Raw genomic sequence first — 16,371 nt, forward strand, 5'->3', positions numbered from 1 at the left:
TGCTGGAAGGGTAAGATAATGATGAGGGTATGAGTCATGCTGAGAAGACCTACAGCCTAAATTAAAGATGATTAGTTTTAACTTACTTATAGCATATTTCTCAAACTTTTAAACTACGAAGGGCCTCTGTGTACATAGTATTCTGCTTAAGGCTGAGCGAATTTGACAGAATCTATTTCAATGTAGAATTTTATTTATTTATTTATTTATTTTCTGGGATGTACAATAGATACAGATTCATCCAAATTGTAAATATATTTCTTCTGTTACCACAATAAATGGAACCTGGTATGGAAGCACCTCATGTGAACGTGGAGATGAAATATTTAATTGTCAAGCTAAAGAAAGAGCAGACCTTGTATCTCACATCTGCAAACAGTAACCATAAAAAATAAAATAAAATAAAATTAAAATAAAAAAAATGTTTATGAAGGGTAAAATTCAGTTTGACATTGTCACTTAAATGCAAGTATCCATACTTAGGTGTTTACAGATTTGCTATGTTAGTTTGAAGAAATGTAGTCTGTTCAGTTAGCAGAGTCTAAAGAGATATTTGTTATCTCCAAAGAAATAACTAGCTGTTAGCATCTAGTGTAATTTCAGATATCATAAGAAAAATATGTGCATGCAATGCTCAGATAAGACATAAGACCTACAGGAAGCCTTTCTGAAGTGCCAGATATCTCCCAGGTTACTTCATATGGCATAAGTTTCTTGAGTACTGGCAAATGAGTCAAGCCCTTAGTGGCTGCTCCTCTGCTTTAGCCCCACTTTAGGCAACTTAATTAAAAATGTATGCTAAACATGTTAGTTACAATATCACAAAGAAACTCAGTTCCTAATTATTTTTTTTAAAGGATGTGTTCTTAGAAATCATTAGTAAAGGCTATGCATTACATTAGCATTATATGCTAATCTCAACTGTGTCTGAAGCTGTGTTGGTTTAGCCTTGGGAAACAGCCAAACACCCAGCCACCTGCTCATTCATTCCTCAAAGAGAGAGGGGCAGGGGGAAAAAGTAGGATGAGAAGGCTTGGAGGGTGAGATAAAGACAGGGAGATTGCTTATGAGTTGCTGTCACAGGCAAAACCGCTTGGGGAAAATCAATTTATTTTCAAATAAAACAAATTGGGTCATGAAAAACAAATACAAATATTAAAACAACACCTTTCCTTCCCCCTCTCCCTGGCTCAGTTTCACTCCTTCACTCCCAACTCCTCTACTCTCTGTCCCAAATGGTGCAGGGGGGAAGTGGGATGGAAGATTATGGTCAGTGCATAATGGTCCTCCTCTGCCACTTATTCTCTCACACTTTCCCCTGCTCCACCAGCAGTACTGTACTCCCATGGGCTGTAGAGCTCTCAATAAAACTGCCCTAATGTAGGCTCTGCATAGGCCACAGTCCCTTCAGGAAATATTCACCTGCTCTGCCATGGCTTCCATGTGCCATGATATCCTTTTCTCTAAATTGGAAAGATTCTATTTGATGGCCGGACCACTTGGTGGGTAAGGAATTGGCTGAATGGTCGCACTCAAGGAGTTGCAGTCAATAGCTCAATGTCCAGATAGAGATCAGTAATGGGTGGTGTTCCTCAAGGGTCAGTGCTGATATTGTTTAACATCTTTGTCAGTGACATGGACAGTGAAATTGAGTGTACCCTCAGCAAGTCTGCTGATGACACCAAGCTGTGTGGTGCAGTCGACATGCTGTAGGGAAAGGTTGTCATCCAGAGGGACCTGGACAGGCTTGAGAGGTGTGCCTGTGTGAATCTCATCAAATTCAACAAGGCCAAGTGCAAGGTCCTGCATCTGGGTCGGGGCAATCTTAAACACAAATACAGATTTAGCAGAGAATGGACTGAAAGCAGCCCTGATGAGCAGGACCTGGGGGTGTTGGTCGACAAGAAGCTCAACGTGCTCTGGCAATGTGTGCTTGCAGCCCAGAAAGCCAACCGCATCCTGGGCTGCATCAACAGAAGCGTGGCCAGCAGGTCGAGGAAGGTGATTCTTCCCCTCTGCTCTGCTCTCATGAGACCCCATCTGGAGTACTGCGTTCAGCTCTGGGGTTCCCAGCACAAGAAAGGCATGGAAGACAAGTCCAGAGGAGGGCCATGAAGACAATCAAGGGGCCGGAGCACCTCTCCTACAAGGGCAGACCGAGGAAATTTGGGTTGTTCAGCCTGGAGAAGAGAAGGCTCCAGGGAGACTTTATAGAGGCCCTCCAGTGCCTTCCAGGAGGCCTACAGGAAAGTTGGGGAGGGACTCTTTGTCAGAGAGTGTGGTGATAGGACAAGGCATAATGGCTTTAAACTGAGAGAGGATAGGTTTAGAATAGATATAAAGAGGAAATTCTTTACTCGGATGGTGGTGCGGCACTGGAACCGGTTGCCCAGAGAAGATGTGGATGCCCAGTCCCTGGAAATATTCAAGGTCAGGTTGGATGGGGCTTTGAGCAACCTGATGTAGTGGGAGGTGTCCCTGCCCATTGCAGGGGAGTTGGAACTAGATGATTGTTAAGTTCCCTTCCAACCCAAATTATTCTATGATTCTATGTTTCTATGATTCTATGATTGCATGAGCACCAGTGGATATCTGCTCCAGCACCACAGAGTGCCTCTTCATCCTTGTCCTCCACCACCTTCTCCTCCTCCTCCTCCTCTTGCTTCTCCTTCTCTTCTGAGCTTGGTATTCCTGCAGCTGTTTTTCATTCTTTTTGCTTCCTTCCTCTTCTGCCTGTCCATTGCTTTTTGTCTTTTCTAAGTTATGTTTTCACAGAGGTGCCACCAACTGCTGAGTCCATAGCAGAGCTGGCTGGAACCACCTAGAAATGTCTCTGTCTGTCACAGGGCAGTCCCTGATATTTTTTCATAGAGGTCAACTCTGCAGCCCTCCTGCTGCTATCTACATGCAATACATAAGACAAATGAAACAGGAAAAAAAATCTATAATTTGCATTCAAATAGTTCCTCTACAATTTGGATTCAGCAGTGAATCCATTAAAAAACAACAAAACAAAACAAACAAACAAAAAACAACAAACAACCACCACTAACAACCACAAAACATAAAGAGAACAGAATTTAATCAGCTAGGCAGTCATTCCCATACTGCTAAGAAGTCTTGCTTTCACATTCTCATAAATGAGAGAAGCTCAGATCTTCCTTTGATGATACCATAGGAGATCTTTGCAAGGAACATTGTATCAGCTGATCCTATTGTTAAACATCAGAAGTGAATTCTTACCTTTGTGCATGTTCAGGCCTGGTTTTCCCATCATCTCCCGCATATCACAGCATATCTCCTCTATTGATATGTTAGAATGAAAGCAGAATCATTACAGAGAATCTTTCATTTCTTTCTAGAAAAAAAAATTGTTAAACTACATACTTGTTTTCAATATAGTAGTGAGGTTCAAATATATGGGCAAATATTTGATCTTATCTACTTATATTGTAGATGCTGAAGTCACCCAACAGGCAATAATGGTAGAACCATGCCAGATTCCATTTAAAATTATGGAGAAAATTAAGAGTTTCCAGGACTTATATATCCCATCTTCAAATGGGAATGTAAAGCAGCTTGCATGAACTGTATTCTCGAAGCGACCAAGTCAGGTTCAGCTGCCTAAACAAGGGCACCTAGTGCTGTTTGAAATACCCTATCTGGTCTCCAGCTCTTCTTCCACAAAGGCACAAGCACCCTATGGGCGCTTTCATACTTGTCATGCCCATTTGGATTTCTTATGTACACTATGATTCAAAAATGCACTGATTGTCCCTGGTCTGTGGTCAATGACTATGAATCACCCTTCACTAAAAGATGAATAAGCTCCAGTAACTCTATTGACTTGATTTTTCCTCTCCATAATTGGAGTGTAGGCAACCAGCACTCCATGGATGTTTATATGTCAACATATTAATTTAGGCTTTCTAATACACAGATGTATCTCACTGCTAAAACAGGTGAGGGAAATTCCCTTTTAAGGATGAGTATGTACTAGAAAATTAAGCAACGCACAGGTATACTTGCCATAATAGAAATATAATTACCCGAACTATTAGGTTTTTAGAATCGCAGACAAGATTTCCCAAACTATTTCTGGCCATGATTTAATAGCTAGTCTAGAACAGATACCATTCCCAGTAAGCAGTTTGGATGTGGTTACCCTGTCCTGAGTTCTAAAATATTTTATTAGTAAAGATGCAGTCAAACTATGCTAGCTGACATCAAAGGCAGAGAACAGACTCCAGCACAATTTTTGTTTTGAAAGATGCACCTAGATGTCAGCTACAGATCCCCCCTGGTGAAAAAGCATTTTACAGCTATCTAGTTAAGTGTATGAAAACATTTTTCTGCATTATCCACACTCTCCTACAGCCACACAGAGGACAACACAGGCAGTATCCACCTTTGAACACAGAGAAGCCATTCTTAGGTTACCCAAAATTCACATGTGCATGTAGGGAACTATGTGCTATGTATAAAATAAACTTGGTAGAGTAGCATCAGTTGACCAGAGTCTATCCATCGTCTTCTCAGCTTCACCCCACGCTGAGGAATTTACTTACTACATCTTTCAGAAAAAAAAATTACCAAAGGCAGTTAAGCCAAGTTCCATGGTATAAGTAGATATGTTGACTCTGTCTTCTGACTTTTCTATGGGCAGCAAAGTGCTGTCAGATTATTGGTATCACATTGGTAGACTATTGAGTCTTCCAGGGATTTTTTTTCATTTTTTTTTTCCTACATCTCCATGCCAAAGATAAAATAGGGAAAGTAGCCACTACTTCTGTGTGCTGAGGATGTAATAAATTATTAAAATATACAGCTATTCAGCAGAAAATATATACTATATTTTTTCTCAATAAAATTGGCAAATGCTCACTTTTTAATGCATTTTATATGCAACATTTTTCTGTCTTAAAATGTCTCATATTTTGTAAATGGGGTTTTAGAAACCTTTTGAGATATGTTGATGAAATATTGATTGTCATTTTCTTGACTTTTCCCACTCCCCAAACCCTCATCACCACCTGCAGTACTTCTGATTTATATTTTTTTATTATTTTGACAAATTAAAAACATTTCATACTGTGAAGTAACTACTAACAAGGGAGAGTTTCATACACACATACATAAGGAACAAAAACAAGCGTACATCACATACATTTCTATAACTGCTAGGTGGACTGACTTTTCAAGTTCTGTACACTAGCCTTGCCTTTGAATTTATGGGATGAATTCAGAACACTTAGTACTTGATCATGCATGCACATAAAGGGATGCCCAACTTCAAGCCTACGAGCAATTGTATGGAATTATGTTAATAATTCAATATAGCCTGAAATGTTTATAGGATCTTTCATTGATTAACTTAAGCTGATCTAAAAGAAATAATCTTGCAGTCTGTTTCAATAATTCTAATTTTTTTTTGGAGTACCTTTTTTTTTTTTTTTTTCTTCCAGCATACACTGAGCCTTTTCTAACCCAGTCAAAATTTGATCCAGAAATTGAACTAGAATTGTGTACTGAAATACATGGAAGTTAAGATCTCAGGTTAAAGCTGTGAAATTTTCCCTGTAGTTGAGACTTAACAGATAAATGTGCAAGGGCTGAAAAGCTTCCAAAAACCTAATGGACAGGAAATTGTGCCTACATGTACTGTAAGTTGTATCTGAAAAACTGCAACCATATAATTATGAATACATGGTTCGTGAAGGCTGGAATCAAAATTTGGTCTAAGAAATTAGAATTCAAAATTTTGTATTTCTGGCTGGGAAATTGATGACTGGTATTCCAATTTAACTTCAACCTTTAACTTAAAGTGTCCCAAGAGAGACTGTATCTAACAAATCCCTGTGGAGTCTTCCCTAGTAATGTAAGGTGGTTCAGTCCCACAAAAGGGCAAATCTTATGCAAACTCTAAAGAACATGAAAAAAAAACATAGCAAATCTTGTGGGATAAGCTGTCTTTTCATATAATAAGTAATTTTAATATTCTATTGTGATTAGCAAATAATAAGAATGACAATAGTAATAAAGCAATACCATGGTTTAATTGAAAATGTTATGACTTGAAGTATTTTGAAAAGGAATGTATTCTCAAAAATGTAGTGGAAAGTCAGTACCTAACAATATCCAACAAGAACTGGTGCTTTTTATATATCACGGACAGTGTGAATCTATGAATATTTCACAATCTATCTGTCTATATACTCTAAGTTTAAATATATATATATGTCCATAAAGAGGATATGGACATTTTTCAGTGTTCTGCATTAACAGAAAGGATTTTCCCATTTTCAAATTTCCTGTCACATTTGCATTGCAAATTCTACTGTGTTGCAGCAAGAGGCAAACTAGCAGGTTGGTGACCCTTAACATTTTAATTTAGTAACTGAAAATAAAAAATGCAGTGTACCTTAAAATATTCTTTTAAATTATAACTGCAACACAGTCATATGTATAAGTGCTAATGCAGAATAAGGGAAACTTGTAAAGTTGAGTGCTAATCCTTAATATATGCTGTAAATTCAGTTCCCCTTTCATACCTATCCACAATGACATTTCTGCAATACAGCACAAATAACTCAGAAAATACACAACTGGACTAGCAATTACATCAGACTTACCAACAACATTAGAAACTGGGTTGTTTATGATACAGTGTTTATCACACACTGCTGTTTATCACACACTGGAGGTTAATTAATGCATCGTTGTCTTGCATTTTGGTGTATATTTTTGTGGTCAGTGTACAAAGGACAGTTCTTACTAAAAGGTACTTTGAAACTTTTATTTATATCTTGAGCTAAAGATTCATAGTAAGCTGATCCCTTATCTCCCTGCTGACACTAGCTCAACCAACTACTGTAGTGGTCCTCATTCTTACCCACAGGAGGTCAGTGCCATCTAATCTCTTCCATCTCTGCCAGTGTTGTTTGAACTCAATTAAACTGGAATCCTGGGTAGATTGAATATACATTTTATTTTTAGAGTTGACCTAAAGTCATTATAGAAATTATGGCTAAGGAAATGAAGAACTTATCTTTTTGGATTTTTGTCCTACTGGTGGTGGTACTGAATAGCTTTGACATTCAGTAAAGATTTGCAGATACTTGCTTATCTAGTGCTACATTATGTCATTGTTCTTATTACAGATATCCTCTTTCCTAGTCTTTTATTCACTCTAGTTTTAAATGTCACAGCAGCTGAATAGGGAGCCTCTGTTGCTTGTTTACATAGGCTAAGAAACATAGGCCTGTTAATTGTTTCTCTCCCTGGTACTCGTTTATAATCCATTTACACCTACACTCAGTAAGTCAATTTCCAGGTTTCTTTTGGGAGAGACTATTTCACTCCATAGAGGAACCTTAACAGCAGCTGAAGAAATAGATTTCTTTAGGGGCTAACCTCTACAGATAGTGCAGAGGAAGTAATGTTAAAGTTAGCTTCTTTTAACCAGTGTTATTCTTCAACGCTGGTTTATTAGAGTTTGCATACATACATGACACCCTTGCCTTCATGTCATGCTCTGTGGAACACATCATGCACCCACTGTAATGATATAAAACACTTCTGCGGCAGACTGTGGAGCCCATGAATCTTCCACTCTGGCCCACAGGGGTTTCAAAAATATTGGAAACATTTCTCTTGCAAATACAGGAGACCTAAATGAGGTCATCAATAACTCACACACAGATAAATTGGGCAGCAGCACATTGAACACCAAAACTATTGGCAGTGCAAATCTCTGGGATAATTTCCACTGTGTAGATCTCTATGATCATCATGAAGGACTTGCCTATTTTAAACGAATTAACTAATCCTTATGATAAGATCCCATTTTTTTGGATTTATGTGGCAAGGGTTTGGTAGAAGCGGGGCTGCAGGGGTGCCCTCTGTGAGCAGAGCCCAGCAGCTGCCCCATGTCAGATCGGAGCCAGCTCCAGCCAGCTCCAAAAGGGACCGGCCGCTGGCCAGAGCTGAGCCAGTGAGCAACGCTGGTTGGGCCTCTGGGAGAGCAGAAATGAAGAAAGGGAAAACAAACAAAAACAAAACAAACAAAAACAACAACAAACAAAAAAAACTGTTGCACAACAGCAGCTGGGAGAACAATGAGTGAGAGAGCAGTGTTGGTGGAATTTAGATGCTCATCAGAGTGAAACCACCAATGGCAACCCTCTTCTTACCTTATGTATGCACCCACAATAAAACATGCTGTAAGGTAAAGATGTATAACTTCATTCAAAAAGCCTGAAGAAACAGCTTGTCATCCCAGGTATGGAATACAATTGGTCCCTCTTGTTGGACCTGAAATCTCACTGTTAAAATAGATATCTTTAACAACATATAATTTCTTTTGGATTGAGGAATAAAATATCCATTTATTTTATGATTTATTCTAGTAACAACTAATTAGGATCCATTAGAATTAGAACAATGAATATAGTAATTCAGTTATCTTGTGTAAACAATCAAGAAATACCATGTTCCATGAAAGGTACTAGAAATTCAGGTGCCTAGTGCTGTCAAGCTGCCTAAAAGTTTGCATCTAGTACAGTTTCAAATGCCTTCATTCATTTTTCTGTCCACTCAATGGGTCATTCATAGATCTCTTGCCATTGCTACCAGACCACTGGTATGGATTCCCAGTTGACACTACACACCTTTGTTTAGGAAAACAAATGGAAACATAGCAGTCTGGTGTTATATAACTGGAAAAGCCATATAGTTGTGCTAGGAAGAGCTATCTATACATTTTCCACATCATTTTTCTTTGCATAATAAGAGTTCCCAGTAAGTAGAGAAAAAACAAAAAAACAAAACAAAAGAAAACAACAACAACAAAAGAACTAAAAGGTTCTATTCAAGTAGTTATACTGTAATAAAATATATACATGCTTGTTAGTGTAAAAGAAACCAAAAGACAGGACTAATCAGGATGAGAGGCAATGATCTTACTGCATCAGGAAAAGCACAGCTATTATGAAGATTTTAAAAAAATCATGGAAAGTAATAAAATCAGCTAAGAAGCTTAATGAGCTGCTCTGTGAAATCAGAAATACCGTCTTATGAACAGAATAAAACCTACTATTGCTATTATTTAAAGCTTAAACTATACATTTTCATAAGGCAATGGTGAAAATCCACGACATCTTAAAGCATCACAAAAGGAAGATTATTTACCATTAAAATACTAAAAGTCACTGTGATCTCTAGTTCAGCTTTCAGTCTCTAATTTTTACACGAAACTCTTTTATTTAGGATCATTATTTTAGCATTTCTGTTTCTTGGTGACAAAATGAGACAACCAGGTACCATCATTAAAGCTGCATGTCTCAAATAATGTTTAGCATATAGCGGTTTCTGATTTGTCCCATAAAATCCCAATTCAGGACTGCTAAATTAAATAAAACCTAATAATCGCAAAAAATGTGATCTCAGGAAAAAAGAAAACACAAAGATATATTAGACATACAACACACACACACACAAAGAAAAAAGCTCAGAAATTTGAATCGCTCTTTAGTAATGTTTTTCTTCTTAAAGCATAAAATGATACTTAAATTAAAGGTGAAGCATCAGCACACAGTTACAGAGTTGCTTTCAAATTAACTGGTTAAGATTTACAGTTTACATCATGCATAATTATCTAAAAGATTATATTCTTTTTCAAATATATGTATGGCTTATTAAGAAGTTATCTCACTTATACCAACCAATAAGTTTAAAATGCATTCACTTTGAGCCTGAGCTGGATGGACAGGAGTGAAAATGTTTTAAAATTTGAAAACACTTTAAATTGAACCATCTTGTCTTCTGTGATTTTATTCCTGCAATTTCTCATGATTTTGATACAATTTATTATGACACAAACTCCCTTGTAGATACAGATTTACTGCAGAAATCTGTTTCTTAACACTTCAAAAAAAGCTAAACTCTGACTTACATTAAGTCATTCATCTTTTACATTCTAGCAGCTTTTTCTCCTGTTCTGTGTTTTCCTATGACTTGTGCATATATGAGAAGACCTGGAATCTAAATAATAGTTTCCATTGCATTCTGAATCATTTCTGTTCATTGTTCTTGTGTGTCTCTAGCTCTTTGTTGTTAATGAGATCAGGATGGATTTCCATTGAGACTGTGACAGCAGTGACATTAGCTTTTAATCTGTCAAATCCTCACAAAACCTCCTTATGAAACTACCTTCAACTGCTTTTGTAGCTTAGTAGGACTTTTGTACTGTCTCTTTTTATATAAAATAGAATCATAGAATCATTCAGGTTCATCTAAGATGATCTAAGATCATCATAGATGATCATAGAACAAATGATCTAAGTTCAACCTTTAACTTAATACTAAAGTCCACCGCTAAACCATGCTACTCAGTTCTACATCAACATGTTTCTTGAAGACCTCCATGGATGGTGACTCAACCACTTCTTTGGGCAGACTGTTCCAATGTTGTACAACCCCTTCAGAGAAGAATTTTCTCCTAATATACAACCTAAACCTCCCTGGTGCAACTTGAGGCCATTTCCCCTTGTCTTATTACTTGGTGCTTGGGAAATGTTTTGATCAAGTTCCATCTCACAGTCTATCCAGCTGTAACTTGCACAGTTTTTGTATGGAAATATGGTGGACCCCATTCCATGCATCTATATGCACTTACACATATCCCAAAAATGATCCTTGATCTCACAACTAAAGGAAATGTCATTGAGAAACTGGAATATAAATCAGTTTTAGTAAAACCGACAGGAGTGTTTGCACAACTGTGAATTTTACTCTCTTCTCAGCAAATTTGAAATGTTGTGACAAATGATAAGCATGTTTAGAATGAGTGAAAAAAATGTTTTTGCATAAAAAAATACATTTCTTTATTGGAGAGGTTTCCTTGATATGACTGTCTTTAACAATCACCTTGTCAAATCCCTTCAAGACTTGCCCATCCACTTTTGACTGAAACAGACTAAGAATGCTCAGGATAGTTTAAATAAGACCTTTTGGAAGCAAGAGAAAGAGTCTGTAAGGATCTGGATAGAAACACGAGATCTTTAAGGAACATAAGGTCAAAAAAGCCCTGAGCATTATTTTGAGCTTTATTTTTGGCCCACTCATATGTCACACATCTTAAAACCACTACTTCTGTGAGAATCTAATAAAAAAAAAATTGACAAAATGACTCATAATTCACTGTACTTCTGGAGCACCTTTGATTTTAGTCAGAGCCTTTCTTTCATATACACTCTTGCCAATGAGTGACATGCAAGTACAAAGTCCCTCCTGCCTCCTGAGTGATGAAGGGCACCTGCTGCTGCTTGGATAAATCATTATCTTCTTTAAAGGAGAGGCTATCTAGATGAAAACTAATGTTAAGAAAAGTAAAAGTGTGAATCGGGTGTGGAATCATTGGGAAGATAAAGTGAGCAACAGATTTTGAGAGGATGAAAAGGCCTTGGGGAGAAGGCTTTTGCAATTTGATATGTATCTAGACAGTCCCTGAGGACATGGTGGGGAAGAACACAGAGGATTTAACACTAGCCACTTCTCCCTTTTCAAATACCATGTTGTTCCATAGCCTTAGGTGGAAGGAAAACAACACTCAGGGAACATGGACTGAAAAAAGTCCATTTTCTATGCTCAGAATGTGTTCTTCAGAGTCTGATTTCCTTATAGAGAAATAATATAAAGCACAAAGAACTCTACAGGAGAAGAACAATCTCCCATTCAAGCCAACCAGAAAAGCATTCTTCAGCAAGTGTGGCTCAATGTTTTGTTGTTAAGTAGCAAGGCATGAAACTACTGAGCTGGCAAGCAAGACTAAATGTAGTTCAGTGTCATAGCAACAGAGGCTGGCATCACAGACACTACAAAAGCTGGAAGTCTCTGGAAGTGACAGACAAATCAAGGTCCGACTTGTGTATTCAGCCATCAAAAACATACAACTGCTGAGACAATACAATGGGGAACCTTGGTACATGCAGACCTCTACAGGCTACAAGGTTGACATATCTAACAATGACATAAGAACCTGTAGGCATAAAGTGTGAGATGCCTGGCATCCTTAACCAGCCCCTAACCTCTACACACTGTGTATATAACACAGCTTCCATAGAGGCAAGTTAAGAGATGGGCAGCATATGGATTCACAGCCTAATCTCATTGTGAGTCTTGCATATGAATGGTACTTTCCAGGGATGCTCACATTAACAATGTGAAGATTGCAGATGCCTTTCTACTCTTCTGTTCTTAAAACAAAATAGTAATGGGCAACAACAACAACAAATTCATTCCATGTAGATCATGGACCTTAACATATTTGTTTGGATTTTCAACATCCCTTTTCCTGCATCTTCTAATTTTTCTGGGTTGTACATGCTATGCAAGTACACCACTGAAAGAAAATGACAAAACACACCTCAGGAGTACTACAGAACACTAACCACAAGCATTGTTTTCTGTGAAAACAGAAGTGTATTTAAGTAGCAGGAGAAATGAACATGCTAAGAAGATATTTATAATGTAATCAGTTTTACCACATTTAAGTATTCTGGCATGAATTCCAGAAGCTATTGTACTCATTAAGAATCATACCAGGAGGAACGTTCCTTGTATACAATTTAAATTTAGCCTGAGAATCAAAAATAAAATGTGAATATTGTCCCTATTGTTCTTTCTGGGCAGCAAGCTATATCACATAATCACCCCATACCATTATGTGTAATGAGTAGGCTGTAGAATAGTAAAGCCCTGACCTAAGCTTAGAGTAGAATTGGAAGGAGTTCATTGTTACTTATTTCAAATCCAAAGAGCAGAGACGGTATGAAATAAATCACCAACACACACCTGCCTGTACTTGAACAGATCAGTTTCTTCTTAGAATCACTACAAACACAGACTAGTTCAAAAGGGAAGCAATCAACACCAGCAGCATTAAATCTTCTCTCTGTTGACCAGCAATAGGACCTGAGGTAACAACAGGAAGCTGCATCAGGGGAGGTTCAGGTTGGATATTAGGAAAAGGTTCTTCACTGAGAGGGTGGCTGGGCACTTGAAAAAGCTCCCCAGGTAAATGGTCATGGCACTGATCCTGCTGGAGTTCAAGAAGCATTTGGACAATGTTCTTGGATATATACTTTTCTTTTTTTTTTTTTTGTGGTTCTGTGTGGAGCTGGGAGCTGGACTCGATGATTCTTGTGGGTCCTTTCTAACTCAGGATATTCAATGATTCTACGAAATTATAAAGAATTTGATCAAATATATATATATATACATACACAAACCTTAACAGGTGTTTATTATTATTATTATTATTTATTTGCTCAGTTTTAGAGTATTACAACAAAATAATTCAGATTTAGGTAATGAAAAGTCGCTGAGACTTCCCATGGTGGCTCTTTGATCTTTTACATATCTGAAAACCCTAGATATTTAGCTTTCACCAAAAGTTATGTCACATATTTCCCGCTTATGGGTGTGTATATAACTGTCAAAATCTTAATTTCACTTGTTTCCCAAAGAGACAGGCTTTATCAAAACATAGCATCTGAATACGTCTTCAATAAAAAGATAGTTGAAAACCAGAGTTTTCCAACTGGGAAAACAAACAAGCAAACAAACATTTTCTATGGGATTTCAAGTCAACAAATTTATTTCAAAGTTAAGAAATCTGCTTTCTTATAGTTCAGCAGGTCCTAATGCCCAGATCACAGACTATCAAAAAGCTACACACTATTCTGGAAAAAAATCTCAAGTTCTCCTCATGAAGCTACTATAAATAAATAAATAAAACACATTCTATAAATAATTCTTAACTGGGGAGACATATCCAGGATGTCTGCCTAAGGAAAGATGAAGAAAAGTGACTTATTCAGTAGATATTTAATTCCAAATAATTCTGTAAAATTAACTGGTTTTGGGTTTGAGGGCTGCCAAAAGTTGACCATGAAACAGCAGTGCAAATTTGAAGAAAAGGAGGTCAAAAGCACCCTGTGCTGTGTGAGGAGAAGCATTACCAGCAGGTCGAGGAAGATCAAGGAATTCCCCTCAGTTCTGAATTTGTGATGCCACGTATGAAGTAATGGGACTGTTCATCAAAGAGAAAACAAGGCTCAGGGAGGATCTTATCCATGGGGGAATCAGAAAAACAAGTTGTTGGGGTTAGTAAGTAATACAACACCAGGCTCTTTTCAGTGGTGCCCAGTGAAAATACAAGAAGCAATGAGCACAAGTAGAAATACAGGAAATTCCATTTAAGAATAAGAAAAATAATAATAATAATTAAATACTGTGAAGGTGTTCAAACATTGGAACAGGTTGCTCAAAGGGATTGTGGAGTTCCCATCCCTGGTGATATTCAAAACTTGATTGGACACAACCATGTGCAACCTGATCTGGCTGACCCTATTTTGAGCAGGGGGTTGGACTAGAGAAGTCCCCAAAAGTCCCTGCCATCCTCAACCACTCTGAGGTTTTGTAAAATTAAAGCACAGAAGACAGTGTCTTAAATAGTAGGGCCCTGGGTTAGAATGCTATGGGCAATACCTATTGGGCAATAATGTCTGTAAGTATCTAACTGTAATGAATTATTTATTTTTTCACACAGATTTGTTGCAAATAGAGTTCTTCCATAGTGTTCAGGATTTATCTGTTTTCCTTGAATATCCTTCACATATTAGTGCATGTTACTTCTGTCTTGAATAGTACTCTCTTCAGCCATAAAACTGGACATAGATATCACAGCAATACTGTATAGCTCTGTTTCAACAGGTTTGATTATGATCATCTGATGCTACCCTGCGTGGGCTCTGTAATGACAAATAAGTTTTAACAGGTCAGGGTGGAGACCAACAGTAAACTGCTTGCCATTGTGCCTGCCACAGTATCAGTTTTCAAACACATCAGTGGAAAGGCTATGACAAGGAAGAACAACCTCCATTGTGTTCTGAAAATTTAAAATTAATAATGCATCTGCAGGTCTCATCACTTTTCTAGTATTGCTGGCCCTTACTTAAACAAGCATGCAGAAGTAACAGAGAAAACAGCAGTCTGATGAGCATTTTCTTTTTTTTTTTTTTTTTTTACCCTGAAATCAATGGGTATTTACATCTCCTATATATTAATATCAGACCAGACATTTCCCTCATACCTTTAGTAGCGAGTGTAAAACCACATAGTGTCTCTGTATTTCTTAGCACACACACATTCAATGCAGGGGCAAGAATTGTTTCTTGCAGAATAGCACTGGTGTATGATCTCTGAAAAGAGACTTTTGCCCATCAGAGACCTACCTGAGAGGAGTGAGCAAGCCAGGTTAATGATATTCCTCCCACACAGCTGTGTCCATTGTGTGAAGCAGCACTCTTGACCATCTCTGTTGAAAGGTGCATGTTGCTTGTTCTGTGCTAACCTTGCAATGTCCACCAGTTCAAGCAGGAAGCGTACATGAAGCTGCACTCATACCAGAGAAGAAAAGAACTATATAAATTCCTTGAAAGCTATTTGTAAAACTGGAGAATAACAAAAATAAACAGGATTTTTTACTCAAAGCTTATGCTCAGAAAGCATCTCTTTCTTTAAATGAGTTAATGCTGAACTTCAGTGTAGTGTTTTCTTACTGCCACATATCTGAGTTCTGTGTCACCCCAAAGATTTCGTCAGAGAGCTGATTTACTGCCAAAGTATGAATCCGGTAATACAGCGAGTACCAGAATAATTTACTGTTACATAAGTCTGTTCCAAAATACTATTCCATGTACATTATCTTAGGAAGTGTCTATTTACCTATACTTCCTTTTGTGAAGCACGGAGGACAGAACTGATGATTAGAGTGGTTAACCCAAAAATACATTTTGAGATCTTGATTAGAAAAATACCAGAATGATACATCAGAGTAACATGTGATATGACTAATTGCAATAGGATCATATTTCAGCTAAAAAAGTTATAGGCCATATCCCCTCATGTTCAAGCTGCTTATCTAACAATGTCATTTAATAATATATTCTTAAAAGAACATAGAGATTTCAGTAGTATCATTACATATGATATATCTGTGTATAAAGAAAGAAAATGTAGTGCTGAAATATTTTTTTATTCATGCTGGCAAAGCTGTCAAGGTATATCTTTGGAGTCACAAAAACAAATGCTCCTAATGCCAAAATAACTTGTGTGTCTCAGACTGTGATATCCACTTAGGAAACAAAGAGCTGCAGTAGTTTGCTGTGCCAGTTCATAGGATACGGGCTGTATCCAGTGTACCAGAGGAAAATGGTGAAGTACGTTGACCCTTTCAGTAAACTGTCTACATAGTCCAGCCGTTCCATATTTTATTTCTAAGAGTTATCATCATTATCATCATTATTA

The 16,371-nt window shown here is 37.5% G+C and overlaps 1 long non-coding RNA gene across 1 annotated transcript in view; it reads right to left on the reverse strand.

Annotated features, from left to right (window-relative positions):
- The window catches only part of LOC310896227, an 85,371-nt gene extending 69,307 nt beyond the window's left edge, over window positions 1–16,064 (reverse strand). Inside the window, exons 1-2 of the long non-coding RNA XR_014581294.1 lie at window positions 15,297–16,064; window positions 3,244–3,303 (exon numbers count right to left, since the gene is read on the reverse strand). This is a non-coding gene — a long non-coding RNA (uncharacterized lncRNA). The remainder of the gene's footprint in view (window positions 1–3,243; window positions 3,304–15,296) is intronic.
- Window positions 16,065–16,371: the final 307 nt, after the last annotated feature.

Source organism: Anser anser, assembly GCF_964211835.1.
Source record: "Anser anser genome assembly, chromosome: 3".
Taxonomy (NCBI): domain Eukaryota; kingdom Metazoa; phylum Chordata; class Aves; order Anseriformes; family Anatidae; genus Anser; species Anser anser.